This window comes from Camelus bactrianus, chromosome X (genome assembly GCF_048773025.1).
Source record: "Camelus bactrianus isolate YW-2024 breed Bactrian camel chromosome X, ASM4877302v1, whole genome shotgun sequence".
NCBI classification, from domain to species: Eukaryota; Metazoa; Chordata; class Mammalia; order Artiodactyla; family Camelidae; genus Camelus; species Camelus bactrianus.
Genome location: NC_133575.1, coordinates 16,983,907 through 17,003,376, shown reverse-complemented (window position 1 = coordinate 17,003,376; position 19,470 = coordinate 16,983,907). Strand labels below are relative to the sequence as shown.

Below are 19,470 nucleotides of genomic sequence, written 5' to 3'. Positions count from 1 at the left end.
AGTCTTAAGCATTAAGAAGGAAAAGATATGCCAATCCCACCAGAAGAAACTGCTTCACCTAGAGTAGACCACAAAGAGTGGGAAAATTAGAGTCAAAGAATGACCATAAAATCCTCCATTAGAAACTGGAAGTCTGAATTTCAGACAGCGTTTAGTGATTTGGCCCAAATCAGAAGCAACAGAAGCCTGTGACGAAGGTGGATATTACAGGTCAGCCTTTTCCCATTTCTGAGTTATAGAATGCTTTGTAAAATTAGGCTGTGTTGTGTCTCAGAAATTCATTGAAGTGTCCAAACATATCTGAGCTGGAACTTCTAAAGGAGATAAAGCAGTCAAATGCATCTATAGAAAATGGAAGAACTACACATCCATTCTGTGAAAAGAATTTCCACAGCAGCTATGAATCATAAGATGAAAATTAGTCCTGTGTTTAACTGCAGGAAAACTAAATCCAAATTAAACTAATGTAGCATTGTCATTTTTACACACTAAACAAATATTATTAAGGAAACAATTAACAGAGTGAAAAGGCCAACTACAGAATGGAAAAAATGCTAGCAAATGACATATCTGATGAGAGGTTAATACCCAGATTATATAAGGCACTCCTCCAACTCTGTAGCAAAAGTAAATAAATAGCCTAATTTTAATATGGGTGAAGGAACTGAGTAAACATTTCTCCAAAGAAGACATACACATGGCCAGCAGGTATATGAAAAAGTGCTCAACCTCACTAATCATTAGGGAAATACAAATAAAACCACAATGAGATAACACCTCACACCTGTTAGTATGGCCATTATCAAAACTTAACAAGTGTTGGAAAGGATGTAGAGAAATTGGAAACCTTGTGCACTGTTGATGGGAATGTAAAATTATGTAGCCGCTATGAAAAACAGTATGGAGGATCCTTAAAAAATTAAAAGTGGAACCACCATATGATCCAACAATTCCACTTCTGGGTATTTATCCAAAAGAACTGAAATCATTATTTTGAAGAAGTATTTGGATTCCCATGTTCACTGCAGCATTATTCACAATAGCCAAGATGTGGAAGCAACCTAAATGTCTACCGACAGATGAATGGATAAATAAAATGTGGGAGATACACACACACATACAGGACTATTATTAGGCATTAAAAATGAAGGAGATCCTATCATATGCAAAAGCATGGATGAACCTTGAAGACATATGCTAAGTGTAGTAAGTCAGTCACAGAGCGATAAACACTGCTTGATTCCACTTACTTGAGGTATCTGAAATAGTCGGGCTCAGAAGAACACAGAATGATGGTTGCCAAGAGCTAGGGGGAAATGGGGAATTGCTGTTCAGTGGGTATAAAGTTTCAGTTATGCGAGACGAGTACATTCTTTAGATCTGCTGTACAACATTGTGCCTATATTTAACATTGCTGTGCTGTACACTTAAAAATTTGTTAATAGAATAAATCTTATGTGTTTTTTTTTACTACAATAAAAAAAAGTCTAACCATTTCAGCCTATATGGAGATGATATGTCACTAGGACATATTAATTAGCTGGCACATAAATATAGAAAATGATGAATATCATTGTGATTGCAAAAAAACAAAGGATGATAGAATATGCATGATTATTTACTTGCCTTCATTTTATAAGAAAATAAGCTATTTTTAAACTTTCATTGAAATATAACATATACCAAAAATCATAATCTGTGAATTATCAGAAAGTGAACACACCGAAGTAACTACCACTCAGATCAAGATAGCAAAACAACCATTCTAACAGATGTTAAGTGATATCTCATCAAAGCTTTGATTTGCGTTTCCCTGATGATGAGTGATGTTGAATATCTTTTCACGTACCTGTTGGATATCTGTATGTCTTTGGAAAAATGTCTGTTCACATCTTCTGCCTATTTTTAATCAGATTGCTTGTTGCTATTGAGTTATATGAATTCTTTACATATTTTAGATATTAACCTCTCATCAAAGGTAAGATTTGCAAATATTTTCTTTCATTCAGTAAGCTGCCTTTTTGTTGATGTTTCTTTGCTGTACAGATGGTTTTTAGTTTGATGAGTACCAATGTTTATTTTTGCTTTTGTTGCCTTTGCTTTAGGAGTTGGATCCAAAAAATCACCACCAACACCGATATCAAGGTGCTTAATACCTATGTTTTCTTCTTAAGAGTTTTACAGTTTCAGGACTTATGGAAGTCTTTCAAGTCTTCAGTTCATTTTGAGTTAATTTTTGTGTATGGTGTAAGATAGTGGTTAAGTTTAATTCTTTTGCATGTGGCTGTCCAGTTTTTCTAACACCATATGTTGAAAAAACTATCTTTTTCCCTTTGTATATTCTTGGCTCCTTTGTTGTAAATTAATTCACCTCATGATAGGTTTATTTCTGGGCTTTTTATTCTATTCCAGTGATCCTTATGTCTATTTTTATGCCAATACCATACTGTTTTCATTGCTATAGTTGTGATACATTTGAAAACAGGGAGCTTGATGCCTCCAGCTTTGTTCTTATTTCTCAAGACTACTGTGGCTATTCAGGGTCTTTTTTGGTTCCATACAGAATTTTGGACTCTTTATTTTATATCTGTGAAAAATTGGAATTTTGATAGGGATTGCATTCAATCTGTAGATTGCTTTGGGTGGTCTGGACATTTTAATGATATCAGTTCTTCCAGTCCATGAGCATGGAATATCTCTCCATTTATTTATATTTTTTCCATGAATGTCTTACAGTTTTCTGTGTACAGGTCTTTCACTTCCTTGGTTAAATTTATTTCTAGGAATTTTGTTCTCTTTGATGCAATTGTAAATAGGATTATTTTCTTAATTTCTCTTTCTGATAGTTAATTATTAGTGTGTAGAAACACAACAGATTTTGTATCCTGTAACTTCATTGAATTTGTTCAGTAGTTCTAACAGTTTTTTTTGGTGTTTTCTATATATAAAATCATATTGTTCACAGACAGTGATAGATTTACTCCTTCCCAATTTGGATGCCTTTTCTTTCTTTTCCTTGCCTAATTGCTGTGATTAGGGTTTCCAATACTATGTTAAATAAAAGCAGTGAGAGTTGGCATCCTTGTCTTGCTCCTGATCTCAGAAGAAAAGCATTTCACCACAGAATATGATGTTAGCTGGGCTTGACATAGATAGCCTTTATTGTGTTGAGGTGTATTCCTTGTTGCGAGTTTTTATCATAAATGGATGTTGAATTTTGTCAGATGTTTTTTCTGTGTCTTTTGAGATGACCATATGATTTTTATTCGTTTTTTAATGTGATGTATCACTTTGATTGATTAATAGACATTAACTGTCATGCATCACTGGAATAAATCCCACTTGATCATGATGTATGATCTTTTTAATATATTATCGAATTTGGCTTACAAATATTTTGCGGAGGATTTCTGTATCTATGTTCATCAGTGATATTGGCCTACAATTTTCTTTTCTTGTAGTGTCTTTGGTTTGGGTATCAGGATAATGCTGCTCCCATAGAACTAGTTGGGAAGCAGTCCCTCCTTTTCTGTTTTTGGAAGAGTTTGAGAAGGATTGGTATAATTCTTTGAATGTAGAATTCACCAGTGAAGCCTTTGAGTTTTGGACTTTTGTTTATTGGGAGTTTTTGTTGTTGTTGTTGTTGTTGTTGTTTTTTATTTTTTTGGTTCAGTCTCCTTACTAGTTATTGATCTGTTTCTATTTCTTCATGATTCAGTCTTGGAAGGTTGTATATTTATAGAAATGTATCCGTTTATTTCTAGTTTGTCCAATTTGTTGGCATACAATTGTTCTTAGTAGTCTCTTATGATGTTTCATATGTCTGTGGTATCAGTTGTAACATCTCCTCTTCCATTTCTGATTTTAATTATTTGAGCCCTCTCTGTTTTCTTGGTGAGTCTAGCTAAAGTTTGTCAATTTTGTTTATTTTTTTTCAGAACCAGCTCTTGGTTTTATTGATCTTTTCTATTTTATTTTTAGTTTCTGTTCATTTAATTCTACTCTGATCTTTGTTATTTCCTTCCATCTCCTAACTTTGAGCTTCATTTGTTCTTCTTTTTCTAGTTCTTGAGGTATAAAGTTAGATTGTTTGCTTGAGATCTTTGTTTAAGATAGGCATTTATTGCTATGAACTTCCCTCTTAGAACTGCTTTTGCTGTATCAGATAACCTTTGGTATTTTGTATTTCCATTTTGATTTGTCCTAAGGCCTTTTGGGATGTCTCCGTTTCTTTTTTTACTCCTTGGTTGTTCAGTAGCGTGTTGTTTACTCTCCACATATTTGTGAATTTTCCAGTTTTCTTCTTGTAATTGATTTCTGGTTTCACACCATTGTGGTTGGAAAAGATGCTTGATATGATTTCAGTCTTCTTAAATTTATTAAGTTTTGTTTTGTGGCCTAACGTGATCTATCCTATAGAATGTTCCATGTGTCCTTAGGAAGAATGTGTTGCCTTTGGATAGAATGTTCTATAGATAGATATATAGATATATAGATATATATAGATATACATCTGTTGAGTCCATCTGGTATAATATGCCATTTAAGGTCGATATTTCCTTACTGATTTTTTTGCCTGGATGTTCTATCCGTTGATATAAGTAATGAAGTTCCTTACTTTTATTCTGTTGTTGTCTACTTTTCCATTTAGGACTGTTAATATCTGCTTTATATATTTAGATGCCTTTAGAGTTCCAACAGAAATCCTTGAATATATGTTAGGATTCCTCCCTCTTGATGGTTTTGAACTCAAATTTTCACCCTAGGATGCTTCTGAGTCTGTTGAAAGCTCTGTCCCACTTATAAGCCTGTCAGCAACTGCTTTTGGAATTGTCAAATATCTTGAGGTAAAAAGCAATGCCAAATGCCAGGCTCGCTTCTCTGGCTTTTTCTTCTCTATAGGATCTTAGTGCCACTAATTTAATCCTTGCACCTTGATAGGTTTCCTATACCTTCAAATAGAGTTTTTTTTTTTTAATATTTTGTTCTGATTTTCTAGTTGTTCTTAGTGAAAGACATGTTACATTGCCAAAATTTGAACTCCCTCTCAATCTGTGCACAGTAGACATAGGCGTACACCACATTTATTGAGTGCTTCCTGACTGCTGGGCGCTAAACAAAAGGCTCATACTTGTTTGTATGATAATCCTCATAGTAACTCTGAGTTCAAGAATTACCATTTTACAGATGAAGGTAAAGACACTGCCTAAGACTGTATACTTAGCAGTTTCCAGATGTGGAATTACATACATTTAGCAGTTATCTTTGTCCTCACAACTTATGCTAGATATCTGCAATTATTTAATAATAAATGAGACAAGTTTGGGTTTTTATTCTTCACATACTAGAAAGCGCAGGTCTAGTCACAGTTAGAGAAGTTGAAACTTTCTTCAGTGCCTAGCATTATGCTTGGGTAATAGTTGATGTGCTGTATTTACTTCAACCTGTTTCTTCTTTTTTCTAATTTTTATTGGAAAAGTTTCCAGATGTACTAAAGAATATAGGATACAGTGAACCATAATGGATATATGACACAGTTTCAGTCACCATAAATATTTTTTATTTTAAAAATCTATCCCCCTTTATCTTCTCCTTTGCTATGGCCTTTTAAACAGCATTGTAGAGTTTACCCCCTAAATACTTCAGTTTGCATCTTTAAAAGTAAAATTACTTTTGCTTCATACTTTTAAAAGGTTCTACTGAATGTATGTCACTCAGATCAAACTAGAACTCTACTTTTTAGAAAAGCATCAGCATCCCAGAAGTTCCATTCCGGGCATGCACTCAAGAGAATTGAATGCGTATGTTCACCAAAATGCATGTACGGAATGTTCATAGTAGCTATATTCACAATAGTCAAAAATTTAAAACTACCCAGTATCCAACAGGAATAGACAATATAAATGAAGGACAGTATATTCATACAACAGAACTACTGCCACGTGCAACAGCATGAGTGAATTTCACAGATACAGTGTTGAATAACAAATCAGAGAAAAATATATATACTATGTTTTACCCTATTTATATAAATTTCAGAAAGACGCAGAATCAAGTCATGGTAGTAGCCTTGAGAAAAATGGATCACTTTGGGAAGGAGTGGTGACTGGGAGGGAACCTTTCTGGGGTGCTGGAAATCTTTTTTTTATTTTTTCTCAAGTGGTGATCACACAGGTGAATACCTATATAAAATTTTATAGAATTTGTACCCTTCACCCTTTATTGAAGTATTACACTGTGCTTCAACGAAAAAGTAATTTTTAAAAAGAAGCAACAAGTATGCTCTAGATCAGGAGTTGGCAAAGTTTTTCTGTAAGCAGCCAGACAGCAAGTGTTTTTAAGCTTTATGGCTCATAGAGTCTGTCACAGCTCCTTACTGCTGCTACAGTGCAAAAGCAGCCATGAATGGTGCATAAACTCATGAGTATGACTGTGTGGTGATAAAACTTTTGATGTTGATAAATAGATTTCAATTTGATATAATTTCTGTCACAAAATCTTATTCTTTGCACTTTTTTTCAACTATTTAAAAAATGTGAAAACCAGTCTTAGCTCATGAGACATACAAAAACAGGCAGTGGCCATGTGGGACTTCATTTGGACCACAGGCTGCAGTTTGCCATCCCCTGTTCTAGGTGTGCTTGTGTCTAAACACACCAGGAATGTATAGATGAATATGGGCAAGAGAACGTGAGCAATTCTGGAATAGCCGAAGGCCAAATGAACTGGGCATTCATGCGTGTAAGATTTATTTCAGGGAAAGATAAAAAGAGCCAGTGTTCCATGCTAACTGGTCACAGTGGTCAGTAACAGGAATGAATATGGTTATGTTCACACAATGATTTACCGTGAAAGTAAATAATGCTCTGGAATTGTTATCATGAGACCACAGTATAAGCATTTAACATTTTCTTCCCTCTGCTTTTTATTTACCTAAAACTTTGCAACAGTGGTGACAGTAGTAATTTGGGATTTCGGGGATGTCACTAAATGCAGGCAGCTTGTGCGTGGAATGTCTCAGATGAACTTTCTTCACCAGCCCATCTCCAAAGCAGACTTGTTTTATGAACATGTTTGTGTGTGTGTGTGTGTGTGTGTGTGTGTGTGTGTGTGTGTGTGTGTGTGGCTTGGAGGTGTTCGTGGCAGTGATGATAATAATACGACTTGGCATTTATGTGGTGTTTTCTCCTTTCAAAGTTCTTCTCTCTAAAAAGAACCTAAAGGGTACATTTTAAATCCATCTTCTTTTCACAGCAGTAGAAGCCACACTTTTTAGTAACTCCAGAGAATCACTGTAGCCTTTTTGAAAATATGTACTTAGTTTGCTACCAGAAAGTTCTGGCTATGACCAGCATTTTTCCTTCAAAAGCTGTGCATTTCACTTTTTTAATTTTGTCTCTTTTGTTCTTCCATGGCACAAATTGCAATCGATTATATAAATGAAAGTTTCCTCACCTAACCCAATAGTCTCTTTTTACAGCTTGACTTCCTTGAATAGTAACATTAACAAAAATACTGTGTATCTGCTTAATCTGGATAGTTGTTTTTCCATGCTGCCAAAATTTATTGAGATCATATGTGATGAGCACTACAGGAATAAGGAGTAATTAAATAAGAGCTTCCAGAGGGAGTTCACAGCCTTGTGCGAGAAACTTGGTGGATAGGTCCCATCCCGATCCTTTATAGCTGGATCCTGCTGAATACACTCCCACAGGCACATAGGTACCAGCTCCTGACAACAGTGCTTATTGCAAGCATTGCCTGGGATAATACGCTGCTTTCTTGAATTGAATTTCTCTTCTCCTTGGCACCAGCTCCCTTCTACTGTCTGCTTCTGGCCTTGTGACTTTAACTATCTGCTTTGATTTGAACTCTTTGGCTTATAGAGTCAACTTCCTGTTCAACTCAGCTGTGCATCCTCCTTGATTTCAGCCCTGCTGAAGCTTCAGGGAAAAGAACTGCTCCATTAGTCCTGTACCCAAAGGACTGTGATAGCCCGGCTGACCTCTGGCCTGGGGAGAAGTTTCTGGGCATACACCACAAATAGGCATAATATAACTGAGTGGAACAACTGCAGCAAGGGCACAGAGGACTGAGCCAAATATCCCTGTTCGGATATTAGTAATTGTCTTGGTTTAATAGCTTCCTCAGAGCATAAATCTCCTCCTCCGAAACAGAGGAAATATCGGCAATAATCATGATTTTTGACCTCTGTGATTCTTCCCTATATATATATAAGCAAGTAGAGGTCAAAACGTTGCAGTCTGTAGATTGCTGTTCCATTGATAGTTTCCTCAGTTGCTACAATAAATTTTTGAAATCTGGTTCCCTTAATCTGTGAGTAGATGCCTATTCTCATGCTTCAAGCTCAAGGAGTTTTCCATTTCTGAAAGGCTGTCTTTTCTTCCATAGACACAGCCTACTTTTGATTAAGCCGAGTGGAATGGCCAAGCCGGCAAATAGAGCATCCAAAAGGACAGTCACAGTGAGGTGTTCTCTTTGTGGGACTCCGTCAGTTCAAGCAGGAAAATCGATGCATCGGAGTGGGGGAGAATACAATAGCAGTCCAACATTATTAATGCTCAGGAGGCAGCAAAAAATACAAGGAGAAAAATGCACTCAACTTTGGCCATGCAGAGAAACAACAGGAGAGGTAGCTAAGCTTACCCTCATTCACTCAGAAGAGAATGTCCATTTGAGAGGCATTGCCAGGTTTGCTTGTAGCTACTCTAGGTACTGAAAGAAAAGCCACATATTTAAAGTACCGTGGGCTTTTAAAAGTCTTGGCGATCTTTGTTTTTCATCACACTTAGTTCGGAAAGAAGGCTAGGGAGTCCTTGCTTTCCTAGTAACAAGAGTTGAGCAATGATGCGTTCAAGGAGGAGAAATTTGCATCATTGAGGCCAGAAATAGACCTTGTTAAAAGTGAATGGTTCCATTCAGCTGCCTTGCCCACTGAGTTGTACAGTTTCTGTTACACAAACCCTTAGACTTTGAAGGTCTCCCTATTAAAACTACTAATAGAAACTGCCTTGAAAGCAAATAATCCCTGTCTGGTCTCCCCAGCATTACATTCTTTAAGCTTTTTTGGGGGTGGGGGGGGTAAGTAGGTCTATTTATTCATTAATGGAGGTACTGGGGACTGAACCCAGGACCTCGTGCATGCTAAGCACTAAACCAGTGAGCTGTACCCTCCCCTCTGGTCTCCCCAACATTAAAATCTAGAGGGAGCCTGGAAGAACTATGGAGGCTAATATACAGAGTATTCCAAGAAAGGAGAAATCCTTCTTATGTTTTCCCTGTGTGAGTCAGCTGTGCTACAACAATGGTGAATAACAAATTGACCCAAAATTCTGTGTCTTAAAACAGACCTGCAGGTTGGCTCTGCCTCAGCTGGGCCAAGTTGAACTCCAGGCTCTAAGTTGGAATAAGGCCTATCCCCACATGTCTCCACATTCTCCTTGGACCAGTGGCTTCCCAGAATAGGCTGTTCTCATGGCAATCACAGGAATGCAAGAGGCTAAACCTGACCATGCAAGTAGTTTATAGCCTGTTAATGCTTTCTTGGCTGGAACAAGTTACATGGCTAAGGCCAAAGTCAAGAGGTGAGGAAACAGACCCAGTTCACCATGAAGCCAGGGCAAGTATGTATATATATATGGAAGGAAATGAAGTATTATGAGCAGTGCCCTCCCTTAACTGCCCAAATGGAAAGGATTTTCTCTGGTTGGAACTGGAAGGTTGCCATAGTAATCGGGAATGTTTCTCTTTTGCTCATTTAAGAAATAATCTAGTTGCTCACCTGACTAGCCTCACTCCATCTATTAAGGTCAGTGGGGTCTGACTGCTTTCCTGGATTTTCTTACAACTTAGCAAGGTGAAAAAGAGAGGGAACGTTTTCTTCTATGGTCTCTAAAAAGCCTAGAGCTGTACTATCCAGTATGGTAGCCACTAGCCATTTGTGGCTGCCTGAATTTAAACTATTTAAAATGAAATAAAGTTTAAAATGTACCTCCTCAATTACACTAGCCCCATTTAAAGAATGCAGTAATTAAATATGGCTTGTGGTTACCACGCTGGGCAGTGCAGCTCTACCATATCATCCCATTTATTACCTTCATAACACAGATCACACTCTAAAATCATCTAATGTATTTGCCCACATATTTACTTGTTCTCTCCCCCTGTGGTAGACTGAATGACCCCCGCTAGAGATACACACATCCTAATTCTCAGAACTTGTAAATGTTACTGTTCATGAGAAAAGGGGACTTTGCAGATGTGACTGAGTTAAGGATCTTGAGTTGGGGAGATGATCTAGGCAGGCCCAGTGTAATCACAAGGGTCCTTATAAGAGGGAGTCACGAGGGTCAGAGACAAGGTGGTGTGATGATGGAAGGAGAGGGACAGATTTGAAGATAGAGGAATGGGGACATGAGACATAGGATGAAGGCGACTTATAGAAGCTAGAAGGGGCAAGGAAATATACTTCCCTGGAGTCCCCAGAAGGAATACAGCCCTGCAGACCCATTTTAGACTTCTGACCTGCATAACTGAAAGATAAGTTGGTGATTTTTAAGCCAGTAAGTTTGTGGTAATTTGTTACAGCAGCAATAGAAAACTGATACAGTCTCCACTAGCATGTAAGGTCTATGTGGGAGGAACCACATTTGTCTCATCCACTATTTTATCTACAGGACCTAGCATAGTGCCTCTCGAAGAGCAGGCATTCTTAATTATTTGAGAAGTAATGAGTTTAAGGATAAAAGACTAACAATTAGCTCCAAGAGGCCCTTCTAATGCAATATATCTTCCACAATCATGTGCCGCCTGTCTACAGTCTCCACCACAGGAAGTCATCATTTCTTGCATCTTATTTCTAGAAAATCACTACTGGGAGACATCAGATCAAAACAGAAGAGTATATTGAATGAGCAGTCACCGAAATTAATTTATCAGTTAGGCAAACAGTACAACAGACCCATGCAGAACAAAGAATAGTGAAGATCTGAAAAAGGAGGGGGGGTGCATGCAGAGGGAGAAGGAGAAAAAAGGAAGAGCAAGCGCTCCGTAATAGGCACATCCATACCAATCAGCAGGTGTCTTGCACTTTGAAGCTGCAGTTCCCCTTCATATCTTTTAGCTCACTTGAACTTGGACCATTCATATTAAGTAAGCAGACAGATATTAATCCCATCAGCTTACAGAAACTGAGGCTCAGAGATGTTACCTGTCATGCTTATTGCACTGCAACTAGAAAGTGGCTCATATTCAAATCGCACAACCTGAAACCTAGTTTTCTTTCTGCTACGCTTGAAATGACATCAGGTGCAAAAGTATTGGGAAGGCACTGGAAAAATCCAGCATTTCTGTTTCAAATTCAATGTAGCATTTTTCTGCTCAGTTTGAGTCAAGGTATCTGGCAACTTTCAAGTCAAGGAAGACAACTACAAAGACAGGCAGGCCACCCACTGAGTGGCTCAAATCACAGCCCACACAGTCCTCACCTACATCAGAGTCAAGTGCACTCACATTTCAGAACTTAGAAACACAGCCTCCATTGAGGAGCACCCTGCTTGCAGCAGGGTATTTGGAAGCAAAGAAGCATGATTGTTTTGAACAAAATATAAAGTGCAGTACATATATTTAGCCAATGAAAATAAATGGTTGTATTTTAAATGGTTATGTAAGCTGTTACATCATAACCTTGATTTTGCTTCTTAGCCTGAGAAGCCTAAAGTATTTACTATCTTGCCCTTTAAGTAAACATTTGCCAATTTCTTCAGATGAAAAGTGAGGTACTAACAAAGAGATGTTTTCCCCTCAGCCCTACCAGAGAAATAAGGATTGAAGGCCTAAATCCGTGTCTCACTGTGACTTCCTGTCTCCTTCTCTGTGATTCACTTCCTCCTTTCTTCATACAGAGAGGTTTTAGTCTCCTCTCTGTGGAGGAACAGAAAGCTAAAGAAGTGTTTGGATTTTTTTAAATCGCTGCATAATGATAACTACAAACTTAGCTTCATAAAACAACAATTATTTTCTCTTCCTCCTCGTCGTCTCATAGTTATGGATGCTGATTGGGCTAAGCTAGGTGGTTCTTACTAGGAGTCCAGTGGTAGCTGGGGCTAAGTCCCTATCACAGGCATCCTCTGAGATGCCTGTCACCTAAACTGAAAGACTCAAACAGCTTAGGAATGGAACAGCCAGGACATCTCTATCTCTCTGTGCTCTCTCTAGCATGGTGGCTTCAGGTGAGCCATACTTCTTACATGGTTGCTCTGTGTGCCAAAGGTCTGAATCCAGAGAAAGAGAGCATGCCAGGTCAAGATTATACTGCCTGTCTGCTTTTTATAACCTAGCCTTGGTAGTCCTGTAGTATTACTGTGCCTATTCTCTACTGCTGCCATAGCAAATCGTCACAGAGTTAGTGGTTTAAACAACACAAAATTACTATTTCATGGCTTTGTAGGTCGGATGTCCGGGTATGGTATGTATGGCTTGTTCCTCTGCTCCTGGTCCTACCAGCAATGCATGCTGTTCCCAGTTCTCCAGATTCTCACCAACACATGTATTTTCTGTTATTTTATTATTATTATTCCTATTACTACTACTATTATTGCCATCCTTATGGGTGTGAAGTGGTACCCCATTGTAGTTTTGATTTTCATTTCCCTAATGATTAATGATATTGAGCATCATTTAATATGCTGATTTGCCATCTGTATATCTCTGAACAAATGTCTGTTCAAGCCCTGTGCCATTTTTTAATTGGGTTGTCTTTTTAATTGTTGAGACATAAGAGTTCTTTATATATTCTGGATACCATACTCTTAACAGATAAATAATTTGCAAGTATTTCTTTCACTCTATGGGTTATCTTTTTACTTTCCTATTTTTCCAACTTTATTGTATTTAACATAGAACATTGTATAAGTGTGAAGTGTACAATTTGATGGTTTTATTCGTTTATATACACACATACACAGTGAGATGATTAACACAGTATATACTAGGTTAACACATCTCTCACGTCACATAGTTAGCATTTTTGTGTGTGTGGTAAGAACTTTTGAAATGTACTCTCTTAGCAACTTCCGGGTGTACAATAAAGTATTGTTAACTATAATCATCATTCTGTACATTAGATCCCCAGAACTCATTCATTTTATAACTGGAAGTTTGGGCTGTTTGACCACCTTCACCCACTTCCTTTACCCATTCATCTCTTGATGGAAACACTTAAGTTGTTTTCATGTCTTGGCTAGTAAACAATACGGCAGTGAACATAGAGGTGCATATATCTCTTGAACATAGTGAAGAGATATGTTCCTTCTTTTCCTTCTGATATACACCCAGAAGTAAAAGTGCTGGATAGTATGGTAGTTCTATTTTTAAGTTTTTGAGGAATCTCCATACTGTCTTCCATAGTGACCACACCAATTGACAGTCCCACCAACAGTGCACAAGAGTTTCCTTTTCTCCATATCCTTATCAGTATTTGTTACCTCTTGTGTTTTTGATAATAACCGTTTTAACAGATGTGAGGTGACAGCTCACTGTAGTTTTGATTTGCATTTCCCTGATGGTGATGGTGAGCACCTTACCATGTACCTGTTGGCCACTGATTATCTTCTTTGGGAGAGTGTCTATTCAGGCCTTTTGCCTATTTTTAATTGGATTATTTTTATTTTTGCTGTTGAATTATATGTGTTCTTTATATATTTTAGATACTAACTCTTTATCAGAAAGCTGGATTGCAAATTATTTTCTCCTACTTTGTAGGTTGCCTTCTCATTCTATTGATTGTTTCTTTTCATATGTTGCTTTTTAATTTGATGTAGTCCCACCTGGGTTTTTTTTTTTAATTTGTTGCTGTGCTTAAGGTATCATATCCAAAAAAATCATTGCCAAGACCCATGTGAAGGAGCTTTTTTCCTATGTTTTCTTCCAGGAGTTGTATGGTTTCAGGCCTTACATTTAAGTCTTTAATCCACTTCAAGTTAATTTTTGTGCGTGGTGTAAGATAGGGGTGCAGTTTCATTCTTTTGCACATGGATATCCAGTTTTCCCAGTCCCACTTAGACTATCTTTTCCCCATTGTGTATTCTTGGTTCCCCTATCAAATATTAGTTGACCATACATGCATGGGTTTATTTATGGGCTGTCAATTCTGTTTCAGTGATCTTTGTGTCTGTTGTATGCCACTAGCATACTGTTTTGATTACTATAGTTTTTCAAAGTAGACTTTATTCTTTTAGAGCAGTTTCAGGTTCACAACAGAATTGAACAGAAAATACAGAGAGTTTGCACACAGCCCTCCCCACCCACACATACATACTCCCCTACCCTCAACATCCCCCATCAGTGTGGCAGATTTGGTAAAATTGATGAACCAACATGGACACATTATTATCAACCAAAGTCCGTAGTTCACATTAGGGTTCACTCTTGATGTTGTACATTCTATGGGATTTGACAAATGCATAATGACATGTAGCCACCACTGTAGTATCATACAGAATAATTTCATTGGCCTAAAAATCCCTTGTGCTCCATCTGTTCATCCCTCCCTCCCTCCCTGTCCCCAAACCCCTGGAAACAGCGATCTTTTTGTTTCTGTAGCTGTGCCTTTTCCAGAATGTCATTTGGTTGGAATCGTACAGTTTGTAGCCTTTTCAGGCTGGCTTCTTTCATTTAGTAGTATGTCTTTTAAGCTTCTTCCATGTCTTTCATGGCTTGATAGATCATTTTTTTTTTACTACACATATATTTTTTAATTTACATATATGTAGTGTTCCTTGTTTCTAAGAACATTTAGAGCTTTAGCTTTTTAAACTTACATAGTTATCAAAGGAATAAAGACAAGCAGAAAATAAGAATTAACTCAAAAAGATACATACACCCTGCTGTTAACAGCAACATCATTTATAATTGCCAAGATACTGAAGTATCCTAAATGCACATCAATAGGTGAATAGATAATGAAGATGCAGCATATATATACATACACATATACACACACACACATATATATACATACACATACACACACACACATATATATACATATACATAATGGAATACAAGTCACCCATTAAAAAAGGAGGACATTTTGCCATTTGCAGCCCTTCATTCACTTTTTTTTTTTCCACTTCAAAAACCAGAACTTTATAACTGGCGGAGACATTTTCCATTACACCAAAAACAACAAAATACCTGGAAATAAACTTAACCAAGGAGGTTACCTATACTCTGAAAACCAAAATGACACAAAGAAATGGAAAGATTTCTTGTGCTCTTGGATTGGAAGAATCAATAGTGGCAAAATGGCCACACTACCCAAAGCAATCCACAGATCCAACGCAACCCCTGTCAAAATACTCACAACACTCCTCATAGAACTAGAACAAACAATTCCAAAATGTATAAAGAATCACAAAAGACCCCTAACAGCCAAAGCAATCTTGTAGGTCTCTCTTTTTTCTTTCTTTCTTCTTCTTCTTCTCTTTTTGTATGGTTTGATGACTAGAGAAGGTCATTTAACATTTGTTGTAAAGCTGGTTTGGTGGTGCTGAAATCTTTTAGTGTTTGTTTATCTGTGAAGGTTTTGATTTCTCCATCAAGTCTGAACCAGAGCCTTGCTGGATAGAGTATTCTTGGTTGTAAGTTTCCCCCTTGCATCACTTTAAATATATCCATGCCACTCCCTTCTGGCCTGTAGAGTTTCTGCTTGAAAATCTGCTGATAACCTTATGGGAGTTCCCTTGTATGTTATTTGTTGCCTTTCTCTTGTTAATTTTAATATTGTCTCCTTATCCTTAATTGTTGTCAATTAATGGACCTCTTTGCGTTCATTCTGTGTGGTACGCTGTGTTTCCAGGACTTGGGTGACTGTTTCCTTTCCCAAGTTGGGAGCATTTTTGATTATTACCTCCCGCAAAATTTTCTCAGGTCCTTTCTCTCTTCTCGTTCTGAGACCCCTGTAATGCAACTATTAGAGCGCTTCAGGTTGTCCCAGAGTTCTCTTAAACTATCCTCATTCCTTTTTCTTTTTTCTGTTCTGCAGTAGTGATTTCCACTGATCTGTCTTCTAGCTCACTGATCGTTCTTCTGCCTTGTGTAGTCTATTCTAGGTTCCTTCTAGTGTATTGTTCATTTCAGTGATTTTATTCTTCAACTCTGGGTATTTATCTTTTCCAACTCTGTGGTAAAAACTTCGCTCTGTGCATCTATACTCCTCTTGAGTTCTCTGACCATCTTGGCCATCATTACTTTAAACTCTTCCTCGGATAATTTACCTATCTCCTCATCGCATATTTGTTCTTCTGGGATTTTATCTTGGGCCTTGGCCTGGGAGATGTTTGTGGACTCCTTCCACAGGCTTTGGGATTATTGTGTTCCTATTTCTGGTATCTGCCCCTTCTGGATGAGGCTGGACTAGAGGCTTATGCAGGTTTCCTGGCAGGAGCAGTGCCTGCCCACTGCTAGGTAAAGTTTGGTCCTGGACCTCTGGTGGGTGGGGCTGTGTCTGGAGGCCTTTGTGGCTCAGGAAGTCTGCTGATGGGTGGGGCTGTGTTCCCACCTTGTAGGTTGTTTGGCCTGAGGCTTCCCTACAGGCTGTTGGGTGCTAATGATCCAATCAAAATGTCAGCCTCCAGGAAAGCTCATGTAGATTAATACTGCCAGAATATCCACCACCAGCTTTTATGTCCCCTGGGTGAGCCACAGCCATCCCCCACGTCCCCAGGAGACCCTCCAAATCCAGCAGGCAGGCCTGGCCCAGGTTCGTATGAAATCACTGCCTCTGCCCTTGGACCTGGTGCATATGAGTTTCCGTGTACGCTTCTCAAGCGAATGGAGTCTCTGTTTCCCCCCGTCCCATCAGGCTCCCAGAGCCAAGTCCCCCGGTCCTTCAAAACCAGATTTCCTGGGGTCTCCTTCTCTTCCCAATGCCAGGACCCGAGCTGGGGAGCCTGACGTGGGGCTTAGAGCTCTCACTTCTTTGGGAGGGCCTCTACAACTTAACTAATCTTCAGGTGGTGGGTCGCCCACTTTGGGGGTATGTGGTCCAATTATATCACCAGAGCACTCCTCCTACCGTCCTGCTGTGGTTCCCTCTTTATGTTTCCAGTTGCAGAAGATCTTTGCTAGCTTCCAGTCTTTTTTCCGATGGTTGTTTAGCATTCAGTTGTGGTTTCATTGTAGTCACGAGGAGAGGCGAGCTCATGGTCCTACCACTCCGCCATCTTGCCTGGAACTCCCTTAATTACTATAGATTTTGTAGTATCATTTTAAATCAGGACGTATGATGCCTCCAGCTTTGTTCTTATTTCTCAGGACTACTTTGGCCATTCAGGGTCTTTTGTGGTTCCATATGAAATTTAGGAATTTTTTTCCTATTTCTGTACAGTATGCCACTGGAATTTTGATAGGGATTGCATTAAGATGGCTTTGGGTAGTGTGGAAATTTTAACAATATTTTCTGATCTGTGAACACAGGATATCTTTCCACCTCTTTGTGCATTTTTCAATTTCTTTATCAGTGTTTTACAGTTGTCAATGGACAGATATTTCACCTCCGTGGTTAAATTTATTCCCAAGTATTTTGTTGTTTTTCATGCTATTAGTCTTTTTCACGGTGATGCTCTCCTTTGAAGCAGAAAAGCTTCTAATTTTAATGAAGTCTAATTTGTCTGTTTTTCCTTTGTTCCTTGGGTTTTGATGTCATATCTAAGAAATGGATACCTAATCCAAGGTTACAAGATTACTGTCTTCTAGGATTTTTATAGTTTCAGCCCTTACATTTAAATCTTTGATCCATTTGAGTTAATTTTTATATGTGATGTGAAGTAGGGATCCAAGTTCATTCTTCTGCCTGTGGATATTCAGTTATTTCATTATAGATATTGGTATTTCATATTGACTACAGTTTCTAAATGAAAAGACCATTCTTTCCCCCCATTGAATGTCTTGGTGCCCTTGTCAAAACTCACTTGTCCATAGATGTCTGAGTTTATTTCTGGGTTTCACTGATCTATATCTATCCTTATGCCAGAACTACATACTGTCTTTATTATAGGTTTGTACTAACAGTGTAATTGGGAATTCTGAATGAGTCCATCAGCATTGTTCTTCCCTTTCAAGATTGTTTTTAGCTCATCTCAGTCTGTAACATTTCCTTAAGGATTTCAGGATCAGTGTATCAGTGTCTGCAAAAAAAAAAAAAAAATGACAGAGTTTTGATAGGTACTGAATCTGTAGGTCAATTTGGGGAGTACTGCCATCTGAACATTATTAAGGCTTCCATTCCGTAAAATTAATAAAGCTTTTTTAAGCCATCAGTTTAAGGGCTGCTGCTGAACTGTTTTTTTAGGTCTCCAGAATCTTGATGAGAATCACAAGTTGGGGTCTTTTTTTTCCATAGCTACCTCTGGATCCTGCCTGTCGCTGTGAATGTAGGATTTTATAATGGAATGGCTTCTTCATCAGTGGAGTAACAGAAATTCTGATATATTGGTAGTCAGAATGCAAAACAGAATCATCACTACGAAGGGTATTTTGGCAGTACCTATGAAATTTACAGGATACCATGGGAGAGTTCCCTCCCATCCATCCACCCAGAATCCAGGCCAGCAAGCTTGTTTTCTGTCTCCCTCTTCCTGTTCCTTTAACTGAGGAAGTAGTCTTTTGCGAGTACCAGCATTATGTATGTATGTTTCATTTCCAGCCGCCATGCTATCCAAGCCTACAGCGTTGTCGCCTGTCCCCAAGGCGGTGCTAAACACCAGCTTGCTAAGTTACTAAGACCAGCATTCATCCTGTCTTCATCTAGGGTACTCAGCCTCAGTTCAGGTACTTAGATCCTGGTTTTCAGTTTTCTTTTGGATTTCTTCCCCTTGAGAATTTCCCCTAATTTCATAAAAGCTCAACTATCCACTTAAAAGGCTATCGCTGTCCCCTTTTCCAATATTTCTAAGTACTTTTTAACAGGATGATTTTTCTAATTAACTAGTACAAGAAAATGCCTAAAGTATTTGTAAATGTAAGCATATAGTAGATCAATAGACATAAGTACAATACATAAATCTGATTGACAGACTTTATTTTCCCTATGTTATTTTTTAGTTGCTGTTTTTTTCTACCCCCAGTAAATTCTAATGAAGGCCTGTTGCCTGCCTAATAAGGAGGTCACTGAAATGACTATATATAATTTTTTCCTTGGGAGTAACTTTTGATAGGTATGTGCTTACTGCCACTTAAAAAATTGTTTTCCTCGCTGTTTTGTAGTTTATCTGTGCTTTTCTTCTCTTGCTCTCTCCCTTGGTGATTTGAAGATTGTCTGTAGTGTTATGGTTAGATTTCTTTCTCTTTTGTGTATGTATATTTACTATAGGTTTTTGCTATGTGGTTACTGTGAGGCTTAGATAAAGTATATTTATAGCAGCCTATTTTTAAGTTGGTAAGTTGGAA

The 19,470-nt window shown here is 38.0% G+C and overlaps 1 long non-coding RNA gene across 1 annotated transcript in view; it reads right to left on the bottom strand.

Annotated features, from left to right (window-relative positions):
• Positions 1-14,227: 14,227 nt before the first annotated feature.
• Positions 14,228-19,470, bottom strand: part of LOC123612910 (uncharacterized) — a 175,725-nt gene continuing 170,482 nt past the window's right edge. The window contains exon 12 of the long non-coding RNA XR_012504528.1: positions 14,228-18,209. This is a non-coding gene — a long non-coding RNA (uncharacterized LOC123612910). The remainder of the gene's footprint in view (positions 18,210-19,470) is intronic.